At 37.6% G+C, this 22,768-nt stretch overlaps 1 protein-coding gene and 1 pseudogene across 1 annotated transcript in view; one reads left to right on the top strand and one right to left on the bottom strand.

Annotated features, from left to right (window-relative positions):
* Positions 1 to 22,768, top strand: part of LOC129545010 (phospholipid-transporting ATPase ABCA3-like) — a 241,795-nt gene that overhangs the window by 191,983 nt on the left and 27,044 nt on the right. The window lies entirely within an intron of this gene.
* On the bottom strand, positions 3,507 to 22,691 carry LOC148773667 (small ribosomal subunit protein uS2-like; annotated as a pseudogene).

Raw genomic sequence — 22,768 nt, 5'->3', positions numbered from 1 at the left:
ACCAAAAGGAAGAAAGAATTCAAACTCAAAGCCTTGGAAAAGGAGACCTCAAACATGATAAGTTAAAAAAAAAATATTGAAAAAGCAGAGAAATACTGCACAATGAAGGAACAACCTAGAAGCATACAAGTTCAAGTAAATGAAGAAATAGGCAAACTACCTGAAAAAGAATTTGGAATAATAATAGTCAAGATGATCCAAAACCTCGAAAATACTCGAAAATACAATGGAGAAAATGCAAGAATCAATTAACAAAGACCTAGAAGAAATAAAGAATGAACATGCAGAGACAAACAAACAGCACAATTATTGAAATTAATAATAGGAAGGAATCAGTACCAGATAACAATACAGAGGTTACTTAAAAAACTAAAAATAGAGCTACCATGTGACACAATTTTAAAAGGGATTTTTAAAAAATTTTCCCTTTCTGATATTTCATTGTTGGTGCAAAGAAATAGAACCAATTTCTGTATGTTAACCTTATATCCTGCTACCTTGCTGAAATTGTTTATCAGTTCTAGTAGTTTTTCTGTGGAGTCTTTAGGGTTTTCAATATATAAATATCCTGTCATCTGCATATCCTTCATGGCAAATAGATGGGAAAACAGTGGAAACAGTGGCTGACTTTATTTTTCTGGGCTCCAAAGTCACTGCATATAGTGATTGCAGCCATGAAATTAAAAAGACGTTTGCTCCTTGAAAGGAAAGTTATGACCAACCTAGACAGCATATTAAAAAGCAGAGACATTACTTTGTCAACAAAAGTCCATCTAGTCAAGGCTATGGTTTTTCCAGTGGTCATGTATGGATGTGAGAGTTGGACTATAAAGAAAGCTGAGTGCCGAAGAATTGATGCTTTTGAACTGTGGTGTTGAAGAAGACTCTTAAGAGTCCCTTGGACTGCAAGGAGATCCAACCAGTCCATCCTAAAGGAGATGAGTCCTGGGTGTTCATTGGTAAGACTGACGTTGAAGCTGAAACTCCAATACTTTGGCCACCTGATGTGAAGAGCTGACTCATTTGAAAAGACAGTGATGCTGGGAAAGATTGAGGGCAGGAGGAGAAGGGGACAACAGAGGATGAGATGGTTGGATGGCATCACCGACACAATGGACATGGGTTTGGGTGGACTCCGGGAGTTGGTGATGGACAGGGAGGCCTGGAGTGCTGTGATTCTTGGGGCCACAAAGAATCGGACACGACTGAGTGACTGAACTGAACTGAACATCTGCATATAATGACAATTTTACCTCTTCTCTTCCAATTTGGATACATGTTATTTCCTTTTCTTATCTGATTGCTGTGACTAGGATTTCTAATGCTATATTGAACAGAAGTGGTGAGAGTGAACATCCTTCTTCCAGATTTTAGCAGGATGACTTTCTGCTTTTCACTGTTGAGTATTGTCTGTGAGTTTGTCATAGATGGCTTTCATTATGTTGAGATATATACCCACTATACCCACTTTATAAAAAGTTTTATCATAAATAAATATTGAATTTGGTCCAATGCTTTTTCTGCATCCATTCAGATGATTATATGGTTTTTGTCTTCTTTTGTTGATGTGTATCATGTTGATTGATTTGCAATGTAAACCATCCTTGTCAACTTTGGATGAATCCCACTTGGTCATGGTGTATAATTTTTTATTTTTTAATCTGTTGTATTTGGTTTGCTAGTATTTTGTTCAGAATATGTCTTTCGGAGTGTCTGCTCCTCTTCAATCTTATGGAAGAGTTTGAGAAGGATCAGTAAAACTTCTTCCTTGTATGCTTGATAGAATTCCATAGTGAAACCACCTAGTCCTAGAATTTTGTTTGCAGGGAATTTTTTTTTACTAAAAATTGTACTTCACTTCTAGGTCTGTTCAAATTATCTGTTTCTTCTTGGTTCAATTTTGGTACACTGTATGTTTCTAGAAACTTGTCCATTTCTTCCAAGTTGTTGACTTCGTTGGCATGTAATTGTTCATGGTATTCTCTTATGGTTTTGTGTTTCTGTGGGATTAGTTGTTATTTCTCCTTTGTTATTTCTTATTTTGTTTACTTGGGTCCTCCCTGTTTTTTCTTAGTAAGCCTGGCTATAAGTTTGTCAATTTTGTTTACCTTTTCATAAAACCAGCTGTTGGTTTTATTGTGTCTCAGGCTGGAGAGTGCAACAAAGTGGCCAGAACCATCTGTGCTGGTCTCTCTGTGCTCCTGTTGCACTCTCTTTTGAGCCTCTGAAGCTCCTTTCCTGTCCTGGCTGATCTTCCACTCAGTAAAGTTTGTTCAAATGGTGAGAGACTCTTTCCTCTTTCACAACTCCCTCTCAAGGGTGCAGATCCTATCTCAATTCCTGTTTCATTTTTCTTTCATCCTACCCAGTTATGTGGTGGTCTTTCTTGCAGCTTTGTTTGTATGAGTTCTTCTGCCAGTGTTCAGAATGTATATTGTTAGAATTGTTCTACAAGTACAGTGTATTTGATGCATGTTAGAGGAGGTGAGCTCCATTTCCTTCTATTCTGCCATCTTGATCTAAGTCTTTTCACTTTATTAATTTTTTAAAATTTAGTTTTAATTGGAAGATAATCACTTTACAATATTGTGTTGGTTTCTACTATACAACAACGTGAATCAGTCATAAGTATACATATATCCCCTTCCTCTTGAACCTCCCTATCCCCACCCCATCCTACCCCTCTAGGTTGTCAGTAGCACCAGACTGAGTTCCCTGTGTTACACAGCAACTTCCCTAGCTATATATTTTAAATATGTCTACCTAAGTCTTAAAGGTTTACAAACTTCTTTCTCAATTTCTATTTTAGATTTTCTGTATTTGCTGAGTGGTGAAAGTTTTGACCCCATGTGTAAACCCAGTTTATTCTGTATTTCTAGAGGATTTTATTTTTGCCCACGACCTGGACATTTTAAACTCTGAGGTATAATTCCTCTTTAAATTTTCTGATGTGTTCAAGTCCAAAGGCTTTTATTATTTAGTGTCCTTTATTTCAACTTGAAGAATTTCCTTTAACATTTCTAGTAATGATAAATTAGTTCAGCTTTTGTTTGTCTGAGAATGTCTTTATCTCCCTTTCATTTTAGGACAGATTTACCCAATATAGTATTCTTGGTTGGCAGGTTTTTCTCTTTCTTCTTTCAAAATTTCTCTTTCATGTTTGACAGTTTGATTATAATGTATCTTGGTCTGGATCTCTTAGGTTTATCTTTTTGGCTTTCTTTCAGCTTCCTTGATTTAGTTTTCCTTCCTCCAGTTTGGGACATTCTCAGACTTTTTTTTTCTTTCTTTCTTTTCTTTTCTTGAAATTGTTGATTTTCCAACATCCTTATTCCTTTTTCTATTAAAGAGTCTATGGGAGAATAGCTTCAGTGGCAGTTCCTGCCCATTCAGTGACCTGAGAGTTTGGGAGTTGCAGACTGGTCTGTAATGCAGGCTGAGTGCTCCAGTTTCCAGTAGGAAGCTTCTGAGTAAGCATGGAGGGCACCTTCAGACTAGTCTGCCACCTACGGCTGAGTGGCAATAAATTTGGAAGCTGAAGCAATCCATTCGTCTTGAAATTTCTCCATGCTTACATCCATTTCAGAAGTGGCCCACTTTTGCTTTTCAGTCTCTTCAAAAATTTTGAAAAGTCGAGATCAGACATGATCTTCATGCCTTCAGGTTTTCATAGGAGATGATACGTGCATGCACAGAACTTCCTGGGACAGCTCCATAGAGTGAACTCCCTTGTTACATAGATGGTAATATCTACAGAGTGGGAAGAAGAGTCTGTGTTACACAGAGCAATAATAAGTAAGCTAACATGAGATACCTCTGGAGGAGCTGGTGGTAAGCCCTGGGATTAGCAACCACCAGAAGTCACAGCTCCTTGCAGGCTGCCTGAATCTGGTTAAGGAATGTTCCAGGAGTGAAACAGCCAGCAATAGGAGTGGATGCAGTGGCAGCAACTTTACCACATCTTGCTGACCAGTATTCCTGGAGGATATGACTCTGATATCAGCCAGGTTTTCAAGGCAACAATGGCATGAGCTGCCAGCAGACACTTCTCCCGGGTTCTCTTCAGATTTATGATGTAGATGTTACCACATTTTTTTTTTTTTGTAGATTAACTGTTCCATTTGAAAGTTAAGGTTGATGCCACCTAACTAGGTTCCTGCTGCAAGGAATTTGAGGTCATACACCTCTTTCATTTGCTGGGCATCAAAGGCTCCAGATATGGTAGAAGTTTTCCTTTATGACAAGAACCCAGAACAATGCACCCCTCTCTGGGTAGCAAAGAATGGTCAACCATTATTCCTCTGAGTGAACTTTCTGTCCCTTTCTTTCTCACTTAGCTTTTTCAGACTCCCATAATACAGACATTGGTACACTTGATTGTAACCCATAAGTTCCTTAAACTACCTTCCCTCTTTTTAATTATTTTTTAAACATTTTGCTCCTCTTGATTGAATGATTTCCCTGTCCTGTGTTTGAATTAACTGATACATTTTTCCACTCGATCTAGTCTGCTGTTTATTTTCTCTGTTGAAATATTCAGTTCAGTTATTGTATTATTCACCTCTATAAAGAGGTTTTTGCTTAGTCGTTGTTATTGTTGTTCAGTTGCTAAGTCATGTCTGACTCTTTCAGATGCCATGGACTGCAGCATGCCAGGCTTCCTGTTCTTTACTATCTCCTGGAGTTTGTTCAGACTCATGTCCCTTGAGTTGATGGTGCCATCCAACCTTCCCACCCTTTGTTTCCTCCTTCTCCTCCTTCTCTCAGTCTTCCCCAGCATCAGGGTCTTTTCCAATGAATCAGTGCTTCACATCATGTGGCCAAAGTATTGGAGATTCAGCTTCAGCATCAGTCCTGCCAATGAATATTTGGGATTGATTTTTTTTTTTACATATTTTACAGTACTTTTACATACTTTTTTTCTCTTTGTTGAAATTCTCACTTTATTCATACATTGCTCTCCTGACCTCTTCAGGAATCTTTATGACCACAATTTTGATTTCTCTGTCACATAAACTATTTATCTCCATCCCATTAGGGTCAGATTTTTGAATGTTTATCTTTCTCTTTTGTTTGTTCTTTTATTTCTCTCTTCATTTTCCTCGAATGTTCATATTGGTTTTTATACTTTAAATAACACAGCCATCTTTCCTAGTCTTGCCAGACTGGCCTCTTGTAGGAGATGATCCTTGCCCATCAGCCTAATGAAAGATTCTTAGTTCAGTTCAGTTCAGTTCAGTCGCTCAGTCGTGTCCGACTCTCCGCGACCCCATGAATCACAGCACGCCAGGCCTCCCTGTCCATCACCAAATCCCGGAGTTCACTCAAACTCATGTCCACAGAGTCAGTGATGCCATCCAGCCATCTCACTCTCGGTCGTCCCCTTCTCCTCCCGCCCCCAACCTTTCCCAGCATCAGAGTCTTTTCCAGTGAGTCAACTCGTCGCATGAGGTGGCCAAAGTATTGCAGTTTCAGCTTTAGCATCAGTCCTTCCAATGAACACCCAGGATTGATCTCCCTTAGAATGGACTGGTTGGATCTCCTGGCGGTACAAGGGACTTTCAAGAGTCTTCTCCAATACCACAGTTCAAAAGCATCAATTCTTCGGCGATCAGCTTTCTTCACAGTCCAACTCTCACATAAGTGCCTCTCAAATCTTTCTTTTTGTCCAAATTGCCATTTTTGTTCTTAGTGGCCCCCGGGAGATTATGGTATGCCAAGTTCCATCGGTGCCCTGAAGGAGAGGAAGTGTGCACATGCGCATGTTCCTAGAAAACTACTAAACTGCCTGCCCTGTCAGCTCCTAGATGAAACCTGATTGGAAGCCCAAACTTCAGGCAACAGCTGAGAAAGATGTGGCATTGTATATACTGTTTGTGCTACTAAAATTCTGCTAATTTCCTGCACAGTCACCTCCCAGGTGCAGACTAGGTAGAAACATGATTCTCAGGCAGCAGCTTGAAAAATATGCAGTCTGACCCTTTCCAGGAAGAATCTGGAGTATTTTCACCTGCTCCTTCTACACTGAGCCTGGGGAGCAAGTGTTTATAACCAGAACAAGTGCTTACATACCAGTTTAGAATGACTTCTTTGCTTCATATGGTCCTGGGGACACACAAATGCCAAGCTCCTTTCAGTCTCTTAGCTGGGTGATTTGGGGGCTGGACTTTCAATTGGAAGCCATAGAACTTGGGACATTAGATGTGTGGTCCAAAATCTTCACTCCTCAGGAAGAAATTGGGATTTGGAGTACATCCAAGTTGTAATCCAGGGGTGGAGTTTATTTCATTAGTGTTTCTCAGCTTTTCCAACCTATTGTGTTGTATTTCCTGTCACTCAGAGTATAAGAATCTCTCAACTATGTAGCTGTTTATTCAGTGCATCTGTGAAGAGAGGGAAAGTCAGAATCCTCCTATTTCTTTCTGACATCACTTTCTGTCACCATCTTTCTGACATCACTTAAACATTTTATATTTTTAAAAGTCATTTCCTTTCCTGTGATGTCTTTTCATATTTTTTATACATTTTAACTTATTGACATTTTTCTTTATTTCTTCATATGTTATTAATCTCTGTAATATGAGTTCCAAATATATTTTATGTGCCTCTTGACTTTGCTTACATTGTTTTTGTCCTGCAGAAACTTGTAAATAGGCAAATATATGTCAATCTTCTCTTTCATGGCCACTTGAATATGTCATTGGTATAGTAAAACTCTTTAGCTCAAATCAGTAGAAACATGCTGCTGCTGCTGCTAAGTCACTTCAGTCGTGTCCGACTCTGTGTGACCCCATAGACGGAAGCCCACCAGGCTCCCCCGTCCCTGGGATTCTCCAGGCAAGAACACTGGAGTGGGTTGCCATTTCCTTCTCCAATGTGTGAAAGTGGAAAGTGAAAGTGAAAGTGAAGTCATGTCCGACCCTTAGCGACCCCACGGACTTCAGCCTACCAGGCTCCTCCATCCATGGGATTTTCTAGGCAATAGTACTGGAGTGGCTTGCCATTGCCTTCTCCGAGTAGAAACATACCTGTAGTAAAACAAATTTAGGTTTATTTACCTTGCTGCAGCAAAGGGAAATGCACAACAGAAGAACTGAAGGGCTCTAAGTAAGAGGGGAAGGGATTGTTATAGGATTTGAGCTTCTGCTGGAGATTAGAAAGAAATAGAGATTAGAAGCTGCAGGAACTAGGAGAAATCTGGTATTTTCAAACAGAGGTAGGAAGATTAAAGTAAGATAACAGATTTCATTGTCAAAATAAAAGCACCAGTTACATATGCTAGTCAGAAAGAAAGTTGTTCAGTTATTTTTGTGATTGGAGACTATCCTTGTCTCCTATTTCAGCCATAGTCATGGAGCGACAATTCTATCTTGTTCCACAACAGTTAAGGAGTTGCCTTGTCTAAACTGTTATTTATGATCTATGAGAATTGTTTATGTTGTGCCTAGGATATTGTGTATCCAACACAGATTTAGATGAAACATGTAAATAAATTAGCCATTTATTTTTATTTTTGAATGTTTTTAAGAATGAGTATTAAGTTTTATCAAATGCTTTTTCAGTATCCATGGAGAAGGTCTTACTATTTTCTCCTTATATCTGTTAATAGGATAAATTTTATATATATATATCTTCTAATATTCTAATTAGAAGAATTAGAATATTCTTCTAATTCTAATTCATTATTGCATCCTAGAATAAACTCTAGTTGCTCAAAACGCATCAGGTTTCAGGAGGCTGCTGGATTTCTACATATTTTTTTAGTAGTTTGCATTAATATTCAGAAGTGAGATTAAGTGAAGGCATTTTTATTGGTAATATCCCCAAACTGGAAACAATCCAAATGTCCCTTCGTAGATGAATGGATAAACAAATTGTGGTAAAAGAATGCAATGGAATACTACGATGGACTAACTACGGATGCATGCAACGATATGGCTGAAACTCAAAGCAATTATGCTAGGTGAAAGAAGTTGGATTAAAGATATATATGCTATATGATTCCTTTTACATTAAACTCTTTTTAAACTTTAATTCATAGTGGCACAAAGTACATCAGTCATTATCTGAAGAGTAGGGGGTAAGGAGGAGTGGGAGGCAGGGATTACAAAGGGATACACAAAAACTGTTGGGGGTGTTGGATACACTGACTATATCTTGACTATGGTGATGGTTTCACAGTTTGTATATTTATCAAAGTTATCACATTGTTCAGTTTAAATATGTGCAATGTATTTTACATTAACAGAATATGGTGGTGAGTGGTAAAAAAATAAAACCTTTTTTAGAGAAAAAAATATATGATTTCTTACTACCAGCACACTCTCACTAAAGGAAATACTAAAGCACTTATGGAGTAGGAAATGGCAACCGACTCCAATAGTCTTGCCTGGAAAATCCCATGGACAGAGGAGCCTGGCGCTATAGTCCATGAGGTAGCAAGAGTCAGACACGACTGAACAACTGAGCACAAAGCATTTACACTTCAAGAATACAAAAACTAATCCATGACAAAAGGCATTCAATAAAAAAAAAAAAGGAAAACAAAAAGAAAATAAAAGTTATAAACATATGAATGAATGTCAGTGTACCTTGATTTTTACAATAATATTAATGAGAATTATAAAATAGAATTGACACATATGGCAATGAACAGATACAAGTTCCAAATGTTGTAAATGAAGTTAAAATGTTCTTATTTGTACAGTCTAGAAGTAAACTAGGTGATTCATTTTTTTCTTTTATTAATTTGACTTTGTTATAATACATGACTTTATGTTATAATAATGTGACTACTTTATGCTATAATATTAAACAAAACTTTAAGGCAATGACTGTTACTACAGTTAGAAGAATGTAACTATATGGTTTTCATCAGGAAAACATAGTTTAAAACTTTAGGTATTTAAGAATACAGTCTCAAAATTTATAAAACATAAAAAAGAAGGGGAATTCAAGGAGAAACTGATACTTATATGATTATAGTAGCTAATTTTAACATACTTCTTTCTTACCATGATAAAACAAAGACATTAAAAATCATTAATGTAGACTATTTTAAAACAAAAATTAACAGGCTTAATCTAAAGAAATATATAAAAATTGTACCCAACAAATGAAAAATAATGCTTTTTTTCATTCAAAGAATATTTATTTAGATGACCTGATTATATGTTAGATGAAAACAAGGCTCAATAAATTTCAAAGATTTTAAAAGACATGTGAATGTATATTTATAAAAGATACCATTTGTACAACATAAGCCTTTGTAAATACCAGGAAAAAAATGAAGAATCAGCCTTATTATAAAACAAGTTGGAATGCTATCCTAGCATCACAGATGACAAAGGGGTCACTAATGCTAAAAGGTAACATTTATAAGGGAAATGGAAAAGTTACAAATACTTTTTGCACCAAATGACACAGAAACAACCTCCCTAAGGTAGAAACTATAGGAGATCTGAAAAGAAAAACAAGTAATATTGGATGGGTCAAAATGTTTGATGCGCTAGTAAGATGGCTCTAGTAGTGCTTAGTTGTCTTTAACTTCATTCAAAATCTTTTATTAGATTGTACTAGTACAAAGATCTGTTACTTATTTTTATTTTATATTGTACTATATTTTATTTACAGTGTTGTGTTTGTTTCAGGTGTATAGCAAAGTGATACAGTCATATATATATATATGAATTAACAAAAGCAGTTCCCGTCTTTTGATGGGGAGCTCGTGGTTTATAATATAAATGGCATTAAAAATTAAAAAAAAAAGATTGTACTGAGACAGCTATCATATCAGTGTGCATTTTATTTTTTATTTTTTTAATTTACTTATTTTAATTTGAGGCTAATTTCTTTACAATATTTTGGTTGTTTTTGCCATACATCGACATGAATCACCATGGGTGTATATGTGTCTCACCATCCTGGTCCCCTCTCTCACCCCCATCCCTCTGGGTTGTCCCAGAGCACCAGCTTTGGGTGCCCTGCCTCATGTATTGAATTTTCCCTGGTCATAAGTTTTACATATGGTAATATACATGTTTCAATGCTATTCTCTCATATCGTCCCACCCTCGCCTTCTCCCACAGAGCCCAAAAGTCTGTTCTTTACATCTGTGTCTCTTTTGCTGTCTTGCATATAGAGTCGGCATTACCATCTTACTAAATTCCATATATATGCATTAATACACTGTATTGGTGTTTCTCTTTCTGGCTTACTTCACTCTGTATAATAGGCTACAGTTTCATCCACTTTATTAGAAGTGACTCAAATGTGTTCTTTTTTATAGCTGAGTAATATTCCATTATGTGTATGTACCACAACTTCCTTATCCATTTGTCTGCTGGTGGACATCTAGGTTGCTTCCATATCCTAGGTATTGGAAACAGTGCTGCAGTGAACTTTGGGGTACATGTGTCTCTTTCAATTCTAGTTTCCTCAGTGTGTATGCGCAGCAGTGGGATTGCTGGATCATATGGCACTTCTATTTCCGTTTTTTTAAGGAATCTCCACACTGTTCTTCATAGCAGCTGTGCTAGTTTGCATTTACTTCAACAGTGTAAGAGGGTTCCCTTTTCTCCACACCCTCTCCAGCATTTATTGTTTGTAGACTTTGTTATGGCAGCCATTCTGATTGGCTTGAGATTGTACCTCATTGTGGTTTTGATTTGCATTTCTCTGATAATGAGTAATGTTGAACATCTTTTCATGTGTTTGTTAGCCATCTGTATGTCTTTTTTGGGGAAATGTCTGTTCAATTTTTTGGCGCATTTTTGGATTGGGTCATTTATTTTTCTGGTATTGAGCTGCGTGAGTTGCTTGTATTTTAGAGATGAATTCTTTGTCAGTTGCTTCACTTGCTATTATTTTCTCCCATTCTGAAGGCTGCCTTTCCACCTTGCTTATAGTTTCTTTCATTGTGCAAAAGCTTTTAAGTTTAATTAGGTCCCATTTATTTTTATTTTTATTTTCATTACTCTGGCAGGTGGGTCATAAAGGATCTTGCTGTGATTTATGTCAGAGAGTGTTCTGCCTATGTTTTCCTCTAAGAGTTTTATAATTTCTGGTCTTACATGTAGATCTTTAATCCACTTTGAGTTTATTCTTGTGTAAGTGTTAGAAAGTGTTCTAGTTTCCTTCTTTTACAGGTGGTTGATCACTATTCCCAGGAGATTGTCTTTCCTCCACTGTATATTTTTGCCTCCTTTGTCAAAGATAAGGTGTCCATAAGTGTGTGGGCTTATCTCTAGGCTTTCTATTTTGTTCCTATAGGGTGCCTTAACGGTGCCTGACAGATGTCAGGGGGCGCAGCCCAGATAACCCCAAAAGGTTCTGAGTGGCTCCTAAACACCCCCACCCTTTACATGCTTTGATGTGAGTGGAAAGCCTCTTTTAAAAGTCCCGCGCTTATCCCATGCTTGCATATATGTATGAGCTTACACCAATAAAACGGGAACTGCCTTGACAGAACCCCCCGCTGCGTCTGAGTGTCTCTCTTTCCGGGTGAGGGAGGCTGTGGGGCGGGCGGCCCGCTCACTTCCTCTTTGGGGCTTGCTCCTTCAGACCCAGTCTCCTGGAGGAGCTAATCTTGGGTGGCTTTCTTGTCGAGGCCGAGGCACCCCTCAGTCTCTGGCTCCTGCCTTGGAGTGCTACAAGGCAGGAGAGGAGAAAAGGGGAAGAGAAAGAGGAAGCCAGGCCGGACGCCGGGGAGGAAACCCCACAGTTCCATTGATCTATGTTTCTGTCTTTGTGCCAGTACCATACTGTCTTGATAGACTGTAGCTTTGTAGTATAGTCTGAAGTCAGGCAGGTTGATTACTCCAGTCCCATTTGTCTTTCTTAAGATTGCTTTCGGAGAAGGCAATGGCAAGCCACTCCAGTACTCTTGCCTAGAAAATCCCATGGATGGAGGAGCCTGGTAGGCTGCAGTCCGTGGGGTCGCTAAAGGTCGGACACGACTGAGCGACTTCACTTTCACACGTTGGAGAAGGAAATGGCAACCCACTCCAGTGTTCTTGCCTGGAGAATCCCAGGGACGGGGGAGCCTGGTGGGCTTCCGTCTATGGGGTCACACAGAGTCGGACACGACTGAAGTGACTTAGCAGCAGCAGCAGTAGCAGCAAGATTGCTTTGGCTATTCGAGGTTTTTTGTGTTTCCATATGAATTTTGAAATTATTTGTTCTATTTCTGTGAAAAATACCACTGGTAGCTTGATAGGGATTGCATTGAATTTATAGATTGCTTTGGGTAGTATACTCATTTTCACTATCTTGATTCTTCCAATCCAAGAACATGGTATATTCTCCATCTATTTTTGTCATCTTTGATTTCTCTCACTGGTGTTTTATAGTTTTACATATATATATATACCTATATAGATGGATATAGATAGATATAGATATATAGACATATATATATAGATAGATAGATAGATAGATAGGTCTTTTGTTTCTTTAGGTAAATTTATTCCTAAGAATTTTATTCTTTTCATTGCAATAGTGAATGGGATTGTGTCCTTAATTTCTCTTTCTGTTTTCTCATTGTTAGTGTATAGGAATGCAAGGGATATCTTTTATATCCTGAAACTTTACTATATTCATTGATTGCTGCTGCTGCTTAGTCACTTCAGTCGTGTCTGACTCTGTGTGACCCCATGGACTGCAGCCCTCCATGTTCCTCCATCCATGGGACTCTCCAGGCAAGAATACTGGAGTGGGTTGCCATTTACTTTTCTATATTCATTGATTAGCTCTAGTAATTTTTTGGTGGTGTCTTTAGGATTTTCCATGTAGAGGATTGTGTCATCTGCAAACAGTGAAAGTTTTACTTCTTTTCCAATGTGGATTCCTTTTATTTTTCTTCTCAGAGCATTTTAAAAAACAAAAACTTTTCAAAATTGGTGAATTTTTGTACAGCTAATGAAGAAAAAAGGAATATTTTCAGCATGATTTGCTTTCTTATTTCAAGAAAGGTAAAAACACTACTGAAATGCAAGAAAAGATTTGTGCAGTGTGTGAAGTGCTGTGATTGATCAAATGTGTCAGGGCTTCTGGCTCAGTATGGCAGAGTAAAAGGAAGTGCACTCATCTTCCCCTGCCAGAGCACCAAAATCACAACTGGCTGTTGAACAACCATCGACAGGAGAATGCTTTGTTGTTGTTCAGCCACTCAGTCGTGTCTGACTCTTTGCCAGCCCATGGACTGCAGTATACCAGACTTCCCTGTCCTTCACTGTCTCCTGGAGTTTGCTCAAACTCATGTCCATTCAATTGGTGATGTCATCCAAACATCTCATCCTCTGTCACCACCTTCTCCTCCTTCCCTCAGTCTTTCCCAGCATCAGGGTCTTTTCCAATGAGTCAACTCTTCGTATCATGTGGCCAAAGTATTTGAGCTTCACCTGAAGCATCAATCTCGCCAATGAATATTCAGGGTTGGTTTCCTTTAGGATTGACTAGTTTGACCTCCTTGTTGTCCAAGGGACTCTCAAGAGTCTTCTCCAACACCACAGTTCAAAAGCATCAATCATTTGGCACTTAGCCTTCTTTATGGTCCAAATCTCACATCATTACATGACTACTGGAAAAAACACAGCTTTCACTATGTGGACCTTTGTCAAAAAAGTGATGTCTCTGCTTTTTAATATTCTAAGTTTGTCATAGTTTTTTTTTTTTTTTTCCCCAAAGAGCAAGCGCCTTTTAATTTCATGGCTGCAGTCATGCCTGCAGTGATTTGGAGCCCAAGAAAAAATAAAGTCTGTCACTGTTTTCAGTTTTTCCCCATCTATTTGGCTTGAGGTGATATGACCAGATGCCATGATCTTAGGTTTTTAATGTTGAGTTTCAAGCCAGTTTTTTCAAGCTTCTCTTTCACCTTCATCAAGAGGTTCTTTAGTTCCTCTTCACTTTTTGCCATTAGGGTGGTATCATCTGCATGTCTGAGGTTATTCATATTTCTGCCAACAATCTTGATTCCAGCTTGTAATTCATCCAACCCGGCATTTTGCATGATGTTCTCTTCATATAAATTAAATAAGCACAGTGACAATATACAGCCTTGACATATTTTTTCCCAGTTTTGAACCATACCACTGTTCCATGTCCACTTCTCACTGCTGCCTCTTGACCTGCATATAGGTTTCTCAGGAGGCAGGTAAGGTGGTCTGGTATTCCCATCTCTTTAAGAATTTACCACAGCTTGTTGTGATCCACAGTCAAAGGTTTTAGCATAGTCAATGAAGCAGAAGTAGATGTTTTTCCAGAACTCTCTTGCATTTTCTAATATCCAATGGATGTTGGCAATTTCTTCTCTGGTTCCTCTGCCTTTTCTATATACAGCTTGTACATCTGGAAGTTCTTGGTTCACCTACTGCTGAACCCTAGCTTGAAGGATTTTGAGCATCACCTTGCTAGCTTGTGAGATGAGCGCAATTGTGGGGTAGTTTGAACATTCTTTGGCATTGCCCTTCTTTGGGATTAGAATGAAAACTGACCTGTTTCAGTCCTGTGGCTACTGCTGAGTTTTCCAAATTTGCTGGCATATTGAGTACAGCACTTTCACAGCATCTTCTTTTCAGATTTGAAGTAGCTCAGCTGGAATCCTATCACCTTCACTAGCTTTGTTCATAGTAATGCTTCCAAAGGCCCACTTGACTGCACTACAGAATGTCTGGTTCTAGGTAAATGACAGCACCATCGTGGTTATCTGGGTCATTAAGACCTTTTTTGTATAGTTCTTCTGTGTATTCTTGCCACCTCTTCTTAATCTCTTCTGCTTCTGTTAGTTCCTTACTGTTTCTGTCCTTTATTGTGCCCATCTTTGCATGAAATGTTCCCTTAGTATCTCTAATTTTCTTGAAGAGATCACTAGTCTTTCCCATTCTATTGTTTCCTCTATTTCTTTGCATTGTTCACTTAAGGCTTTCTTGTCTCTCCTTGCTATTCTTTTGCACTCTGCTTTCAGATGCTTTTATCTTTCCTTTTCTCCTCTGCCTTTTGCTTCTCTTCTTTTCACAGATTTTTCTAAGGCATCCTCAGACAACCTTTGTGCCTTCTTGCATTTCTTTTTCTTAGAGATGGTTTTGGTCACCACCTCCTATACAATATTATGAACCTCCATCCATAGTTCTTCAGGCACTCTGTTTATCAGATCTAATACCTTGAATGTTTTTGACACTTCCACAGTGTAATCATAAGATATTTGATTTATGTCATACCTGGATGACCTAGTTGTTTTCCCTACTTTCTTCAATGTAAGCCTGAATTTTGTAATAAGGAGCTCATGATTTTAGACCATAGTCAGTTTCCAGTCTTGTTATGGCTGACCATAGAAAACTTCTCATCATCAGCAGCAAAGAATATAATCAATCTGATTTTTGTATTGGCCATCTGATGTCCATGTGTAGAGTCATCTCTTATGTATTTGTAAGTGGGTATTTGCTATGATGAGGGTGTTTTCTTGGCAAAACTCATTAGCCTTTGGTCTGCTTCATTTGTACTACAAGGCCAAACTTGCCTGTTACTCCAGGTGTCTCTTGACTTCCTATTTTTGCATTCCAGTCCCCTATGATGAAAAGGACATCTTTTTTGCTGTTAGTTCTAGAAGGTGTTGTAGATCTTCATAGAACTGTTCAACTTCAACTTCTTTGACATTAGTGGTGGAGCATAGACTTGGATTACTGTGATGTTGAATGGTTTGCCTTGGACATGAACCAAGATCATTCTGTCCTTTTTTGAGATTGCACACAAACACTGTGTTTCGGACTCTTTTGTTGACTATGAGGGCTACTCCATTTCTTCTAAGGGATGCTTGCCTACAGTAGGAGATATAATGGTCATCTGAATTAATTTCACCCATCCCCATCCATTTTAGTTCACTGATTTCTAAAATGTCAATGTTCACACTTGCCATCTCTGGTTTGACCACATAGAATTTATTTTCATTCATGGACCTAATATTCCAGGCTCCTATGCAATACTGTTCTTTACAGCATCATACTTACCTTTACCACCAGACGAATCTAAAACTGGGTATCGTTTCCTCTTTGGTTCAAAGCCTCTTCATTCTTTTTGGAGATATTTCTCAGTTCTTCCCCAGTAACATATTGGACACCTACTGACCTGGGGGCTTATCTTTCAGTGTCCTATCTTTTTGTCTTTTCACTCTGTTCATGAGGTTCTCAAGGCAAGAATGCTGAAGGGACTTGCCAATCCCTTCTCCAATTGACCACGTTTTGTCAGAACTCTCCACCATGACCTTTCCATCTTGAGTGGCCTTGCACAGTATGGCTCATAGTTTCATTGAGTTACACATTGAGTTATTTCACCTGTTCCAGCGTAGTGCATTGCTCAGTCATGTCTACTCTTTGTGATCCCATGGACTGTAGCCTGCCAGACACCTCTGTTCATGGGATTTTACAGGCAAAAATGCTGGAGTGGACCATTCCCTTCTTAAGGTGATCTTTCTGACTCAGGGATTGAACCAGAATCACCCAAGTCTCTCATGTCTCCTGCATTGGCAGGTGGATTCTTTACCAGTAGCAGTACCTGGGAAGCTCCAGGAGAATGCTGGAACCCATCAAAAAATATACCCTACATCCAAAGACAAAGAAGAGGCCACAGCAGGTTGGTAGGAGGGGCACAATCACGATAAAAATTAAATCCCTTATCCACTGTGTGGGTGACCCACAAACCAGAGAACATTAATACAAAAGAAGTTCTCCCACTGCTATGAAATTTCTGAACCTTACATCAGGCTTCCCAGCCTGGGGCTTTGACAAAGGGCCTGGGAATCCCAGGGAATCTGACTATGAATGTCAGTGGGATTTGATTATAGGACTTCCATTGGACTGGGGGAAATAAGACACCAGTCTTAAATGAAGAGCACAGACATACTCTTGCATGCACCAGGACCCAGAGGAAAGGAGCAGTGACTCCACAAGGGACTGAAACAAAAGTACCTGGTAGTGGTGAAGGGTCTCCTGTGGAAGCATGGGTCAGCAGGGGCTCACCACGGGACAGGCGCCCTGGGGGCAGCAGTCTGGAAAGGTTGCCTTGGCATAAACCCTCTTGGAGGTCACCATTAACCTGACCATAGAGCCCTAGACCCAAGGGCTGGGTCACCTCAGGCCAAAACACTACCAGGAGGGGAGAACAACCCCACCCATCAGCAGATAATTGAATTAAATTTTCACTGGCCAAGGCCCTGCTTACCACAGCAAGGTCAGTTTTTACAACTGCCAGTCCTTCCCATCAGGAAGCTTAAACAACTCTCTTAGCCTCCTCCATCAGAGGGCAGACAGAAGAAGCAGAAGAGCCATCATCCCACAGAGGCTAGAACAAAAACCAAATTACAGAAAGTTAATCTGGATGAAAAAGCAAAAAGTTATATCCCAGATGAAAGGACAAGATAAAATCCAAGAAAAATAAATAAATGAAGAGAAGATAGGCAATCTTCCAGAAAAAAAAATTCAGAATAACGGTATTGAAGATGATCCAGATCACACGGAAACAATGGAGAAGATGCAAGACATGTTTATCAAAGGCCTACAAGGACTAAAGAACAAACAGAGATGAATAATACACTCAAAGGAATCAATAACTCAGTAACTGAGGCAGAAGAATGGACAAATGACCTGGAGGACAGAATGGTGGAAATCAGTTCTGCAGAACAGAATTTTTTTTAAGTGAAAAGAAGTGAAGACAGTCTAAAAGACTTCTGGAACAACATTAAATGCACCAACATTGGCATTATAGAGGTCCCAGAAGGAAAAGAGAGAGAGAAAGGACCTGAGAAAATATTTGAAGAGATAGTAACAGCTAAAACTTCCCTAACATGGGAAAGGAAATAGTCAACCAAGTCCAGGAAGCACAGAGAGTCCCAGGAAAGATAAATCCAAGGAGGACCATACCGAGACACATGGTAATCAAACTGACAAAAATTAGGGACAAAGATAAAATATTGAAAGCAACAAGGGAAAAATGACAAATAACATACAAGAGAACTCCCATCAGATTACAAGCTAATTTCTCGACAGAAACTCTACAAGCCAGAAGGGAATGGCATGATATATTTAAACTGATGAATGGGAAGAACCAACAACCAAGAATACTCTACCCAGCAAGACTCTCATTCACATTTGATGGAGAAATCAACAGCTTTCCAGACAAGCAAAAGTTAAGAGAATTTGACACCACACGGAGAAAGATTGAAGGCAGGGGGAGAAGGGGACAACAGAGGATGAGATGGTTGGATAGCATCACTGACTTGATGGACAAAAATTTGAGTAAGCTCCGGGAGTTGGTGATAGACAGGGAAGCCTGGCATGCTGCTGTCCATGCGGTCACAGAGAGTCAGACATGACTGAGGGACTGAACTGAACTGAAACCAGCTTTACAACCAATGTTAAAGGAACTTCTCTAGGCAGGAAACACAAAAAAAGGAAAAGATCTACAAAAAATAAATCCAAAACAATTAAGAAAACAGTAATAGGGTCATACATATGGATAATTACCTTAAATGTAAATAGATTAGACGCACCAAGCAAAAGACATGGACTGGCTGTGTGCATGAAAACATGTGCATGTATGCATTTCCACTTACCACATCACTGCTTGACACCCCCCAAATTGTATGTAATTATTTTGTATTGTTAGGTTAATCATGTTCCCATTGTGGTTTGCAATTGTAATTGTCTTTTATTTTTCATGTGGCTATTGATTGTGAAAACTGATAAACATTTTTTACTATTGTGATTGTGCAACTATTACTTACCATTGTATCATTACTGGTCAATAAAAAAAATAACAGAATTTTATATAAACCAAACCTACTATTTAATAGAAAAACCTGTAATCACTTCTTGAAATCCAAATGCATATCAAAATTTTCTTGGAATTTTTTGAAAAATACAAAATTTTTCTCCAAATCTTCAGATATGTTTATAATTAGTAGCCATGTTTAAAAACAACTGGACTATATGATGATATTTTACTTTTATCCAGTTTGTTTCACTTTTTCTATTTCATATTCTGTTTCATTTAGTTTGTTTTACAATTTCTTCATCTCTTCTCTTTTTTTTAATGTTCTTTCTCAAACCTTTACCAAGTGTAGTAGAAAAGCTTTTGTTTACATATATATAAATAGTATGTATAGTATACATATATGTTTAAAAACATTAATTTTTGACTAAAAAATTTTGACATTTGACTTCACTTGTTTGACTTGGTATAAATAGAATGCTAGATTTCTAATTTAAAAAATAGATAAGCAACAGGCAACAAACATTTACTGTATAGCACAGGGAAATATAGTCAATATCTTGTAGTAGCCTATAATGGAGAAAATCTGGAAAACAATAAATGTGTATATGTCTGGCTGAATCACCTTGCTGTGTACTTGAAGCATTGTAAGTCAACTATACTTCAATGAAATATGTATATTAAAGAAAAATAAAGATTGGAGAGAGAAAAAACAACCAGGAAAAATTGTGAAAATTACAAAAACTATGTTGCAACATGGCAACATGATTGTGGTAAAAATCGTAAATGAAAAAAAAATTATATCTCCTGGTAAATTAGCAAAACTAGAGAATTTTGCACCAAACCTAATCTGATATCTTTACCTCCTGTGACAAAACAACTTAAATTTAATGAGAATCTTCCCCTTTACAGAAAATATTAAGTCCTATCTATCTCCCTGGGCAGAGATAATAAACGCCTTCTAAATTTTTTTTCAAAGTGTCAGAAGTGGTTTGCAAAGTTTCATACTGAAGATTTCTCATGGACAATGGTCCATAGTCGGGTAGGCCAGTTGAAGTTGATAGCGATCAAATCAAGACATTAATTGAGAACAATCAATGTTGTACCATGGGGAATATAGCCAACATTCTCAAAATAACCAAATTAAGTGTTGAAAATCATTTCCACAAGATTGGTTATATTAACTGCTTTGATGTTTGGGTTACATGTAAGTTAAGCAAAAAAAAAAACCTTCTTGACCATATTTCTGCATGTGATTCTCTATCAAAATGCAATGAAGACATTTTCCTTTTAAAACAAATTGTGACAGATGATGAAAAATGGATACTGTACAATAATGTGGAATAGAAAAGATTTGGAGCAAGTGAAATAAACCACCAATAACCTCACCAAAGGCTGGTCTTGACGTAAAGAAGGTGGTGTGTATATGGTGGGATTGGGAGGGAATCCTCTATTATGAGCTCCTTTTGGAAAACCAAGTGATTAATTCCAAAAAGTAGTTTTCCCAATTAGACCAACTGAAGGCAGAACTCCATGAAAGGCATCCAGAATTAGGCAACAGAAAATGCATAATCTTCCATCAGGATAATGCAAGACCACATGTTTCTTTGATAACCAGGCAAAAACTAGTGGTTACAGCTTGGCTGGGAAAATGGTATTCACCAGACTTTGCACCTTCAGATTTTCATTTATTTCAGTCTTTACAAAATTCTCTTAATGGAAAAAATTTCAATTCCCTGGGAGACTGTAAAAGGCACCTGGAAACGTTCTTTGCTCAAAAAAATAAAAAGTTTTGGGAAGACGGAATTAAGAAATTGCTTGAAAAATAGCAGAAGGTAGTTGAACAAATTGGTGAATACATTGTTCAATAAAGTTCTTGGTAAAAATGAAAAATATGTCTTTTATTTCTACTTAAAAAAAAAGATGGAACTTTCTGGCCAACCCAATATATGAAATGTTTAATTCTCTTCTTTTAGTCTAAGACAGACCATGTCAGTAGAAAATAAATACAGACAAAAAATACATAAACAACATAGTCAATAGTCAATATAGTATTATTATAGATTATAGATCATGATTGATACATACCAAATTCTCTATCTCTCAAAAATAATTCATATATAAGCATGAATATTTTCATGCCATACATTTGAAAAATAGTATTTCCAAGTATAAAAATATATATTCTCTGATTACAATTGAATAAAAAATAATCTTATATATATGCATTTCAATTTTAAAAAGAAGAAAAATAAACAGCTTATATACACCTGTCTCAGAAAAAATGTAAGGAAAGTATATAAAAGTATAAATGCAGACAAGTATATAAAAATATAGAGCCAACTAACCAAGAAGTCAAAACAACTAGAACTTTGTAAAACTAAAGAAATGGATGAACTTATTAAAAAAGAGAGGGAACACAAATACATTGAAAAGAAATTATAAGAAACACAAAGTACTAGATTCAACTCCATGCAAATAAAATTTAAATCTTTCTAATTTTCTAGTTACATATAGCTTATTAAAACTGACCTCAGAAGAAATAGAAAAAACTGAAACAATCACAATTTCTGAGAAAGGTTCAAAGATTTATTCTTCAGTGAAGTAAAGTAAAATAAGATTCTTTTATAGCTAAATTAATATTCCATTGCATAGATATACCACACCTTCTTTATCCATTCATCTATCAACAGACAGGTTGTTTCTATGTCTTGGCTATTGTAAATAATGCTGCATTGAACGTAGGGGTGCAGATATCTTTTTGAGTTAGGGAGGATTTTCATTTCCTTCCTTCATTTTTTTCCTACCCAGAAGTGGAACTGCTGAATCATATGATACTTCTATTTTTTAACCTCCATGCTGTTGTCAATAATGGCTACACCAATTTACATGTCACCAACAGTGCACAAGAATCCCCTTTTCTCCACATCCTCACCAGCATTAGTTATCTCTTATCTGTTGGATAATAGCCATTTTAACAGGCGTGAGGTGAAAAATCATTGTGGTTTTAATTTGCATTTCCCTAAATGATTAATGATGTTGAGAACCTTTTCAGGTACCTGTTGGCCATCTGTACATCTCCTTTGGAAAAATGTCTATTCAGGTCCTATGCCCATTTTTTTAAATCAGATTGTTTGTTTTTTTGATGTTGAGTTGGATGAGTTCTTTTATATGTTGGATATTAACCCCTTATTAGGTATACAATTCACAAATATTTTCCTCCATTTGGTAGGTTGCCCTTTCATTTTATTGATGGTTTCCTTTGTTGTACAGAAGTTTTTTAGTTTAATATAGCTAAACTTATTTATTCTTGTATTTATATATATTGAGTTGGTCAAAAAGTTTCCTGTAAGATGGTATGTAAAAACCTGAATGAACGTTTTGGCCAACTCAATATATAAGGATATGTGTTAATCGCTCAGTCATGTCTGACTCTTTGTGACCCCATGGACAGTAGCTCACCAGGCTTCTTTGTCCATGGAATTCTCCAGGCAAGAACACTGGAGTGGGTAGCCATTTCCTTCTCCATAGGATCTTCCCAACCCAGGGATTGAACCTGGATCTCCCACATTGCAGGCAGATTCTTTACCATCTGAGCCACCAGGGAAGCTTATAGAAGATATATATAATGTATATGATAATTTTCATCTCTGGATAGTTGGCTTAATAGAAGTTACTGGCTACTATTGGAAGTGAAATTCTATACATCATTTTAATAGATTTAATAGTATGGCTCTTTCCTAGTGATATTTGAATAGGCAATTTCATCTAACAAAGAGTTATCTTGGTTGCACTGTAGTGCACAATAGATATGTACTGAAAATTCCAGTGAGGGATATTAGTATTCCATTTTACTATGGTGGGTTCCAGTTGTAAAGTTTCTTTAGACTGAAAAAGAAATAATTCTTACTCGGAGCTCTATGGGTATCCATTCTAAAAGAGATCAGTCCTGGGTGTTCATTGGAAGGACTGATGCTAAAGCTGAAACTCCAATATTTTGGCCACCTCA

This window comes from Moschus berezovskii, chromosome 27, assembly GCF_049115385.1.
Source record: "Moschus berezovskii isolate FMDL1 chromosome 27, NW_MosBer_1.0, whole genome shotgun sequence".
Taxonomy (NCBI): Eukaryota; Metazoa; Chordata; class Mammalia; order Artiodactyla; family Moschidae; genus Moschus; species Moschus berezovskii.
The sequence above is the reverse complement of the archived record's forward strand: the minus strand, read 5'-3'. Positions and strand labels throughout refer to the sequence as shown.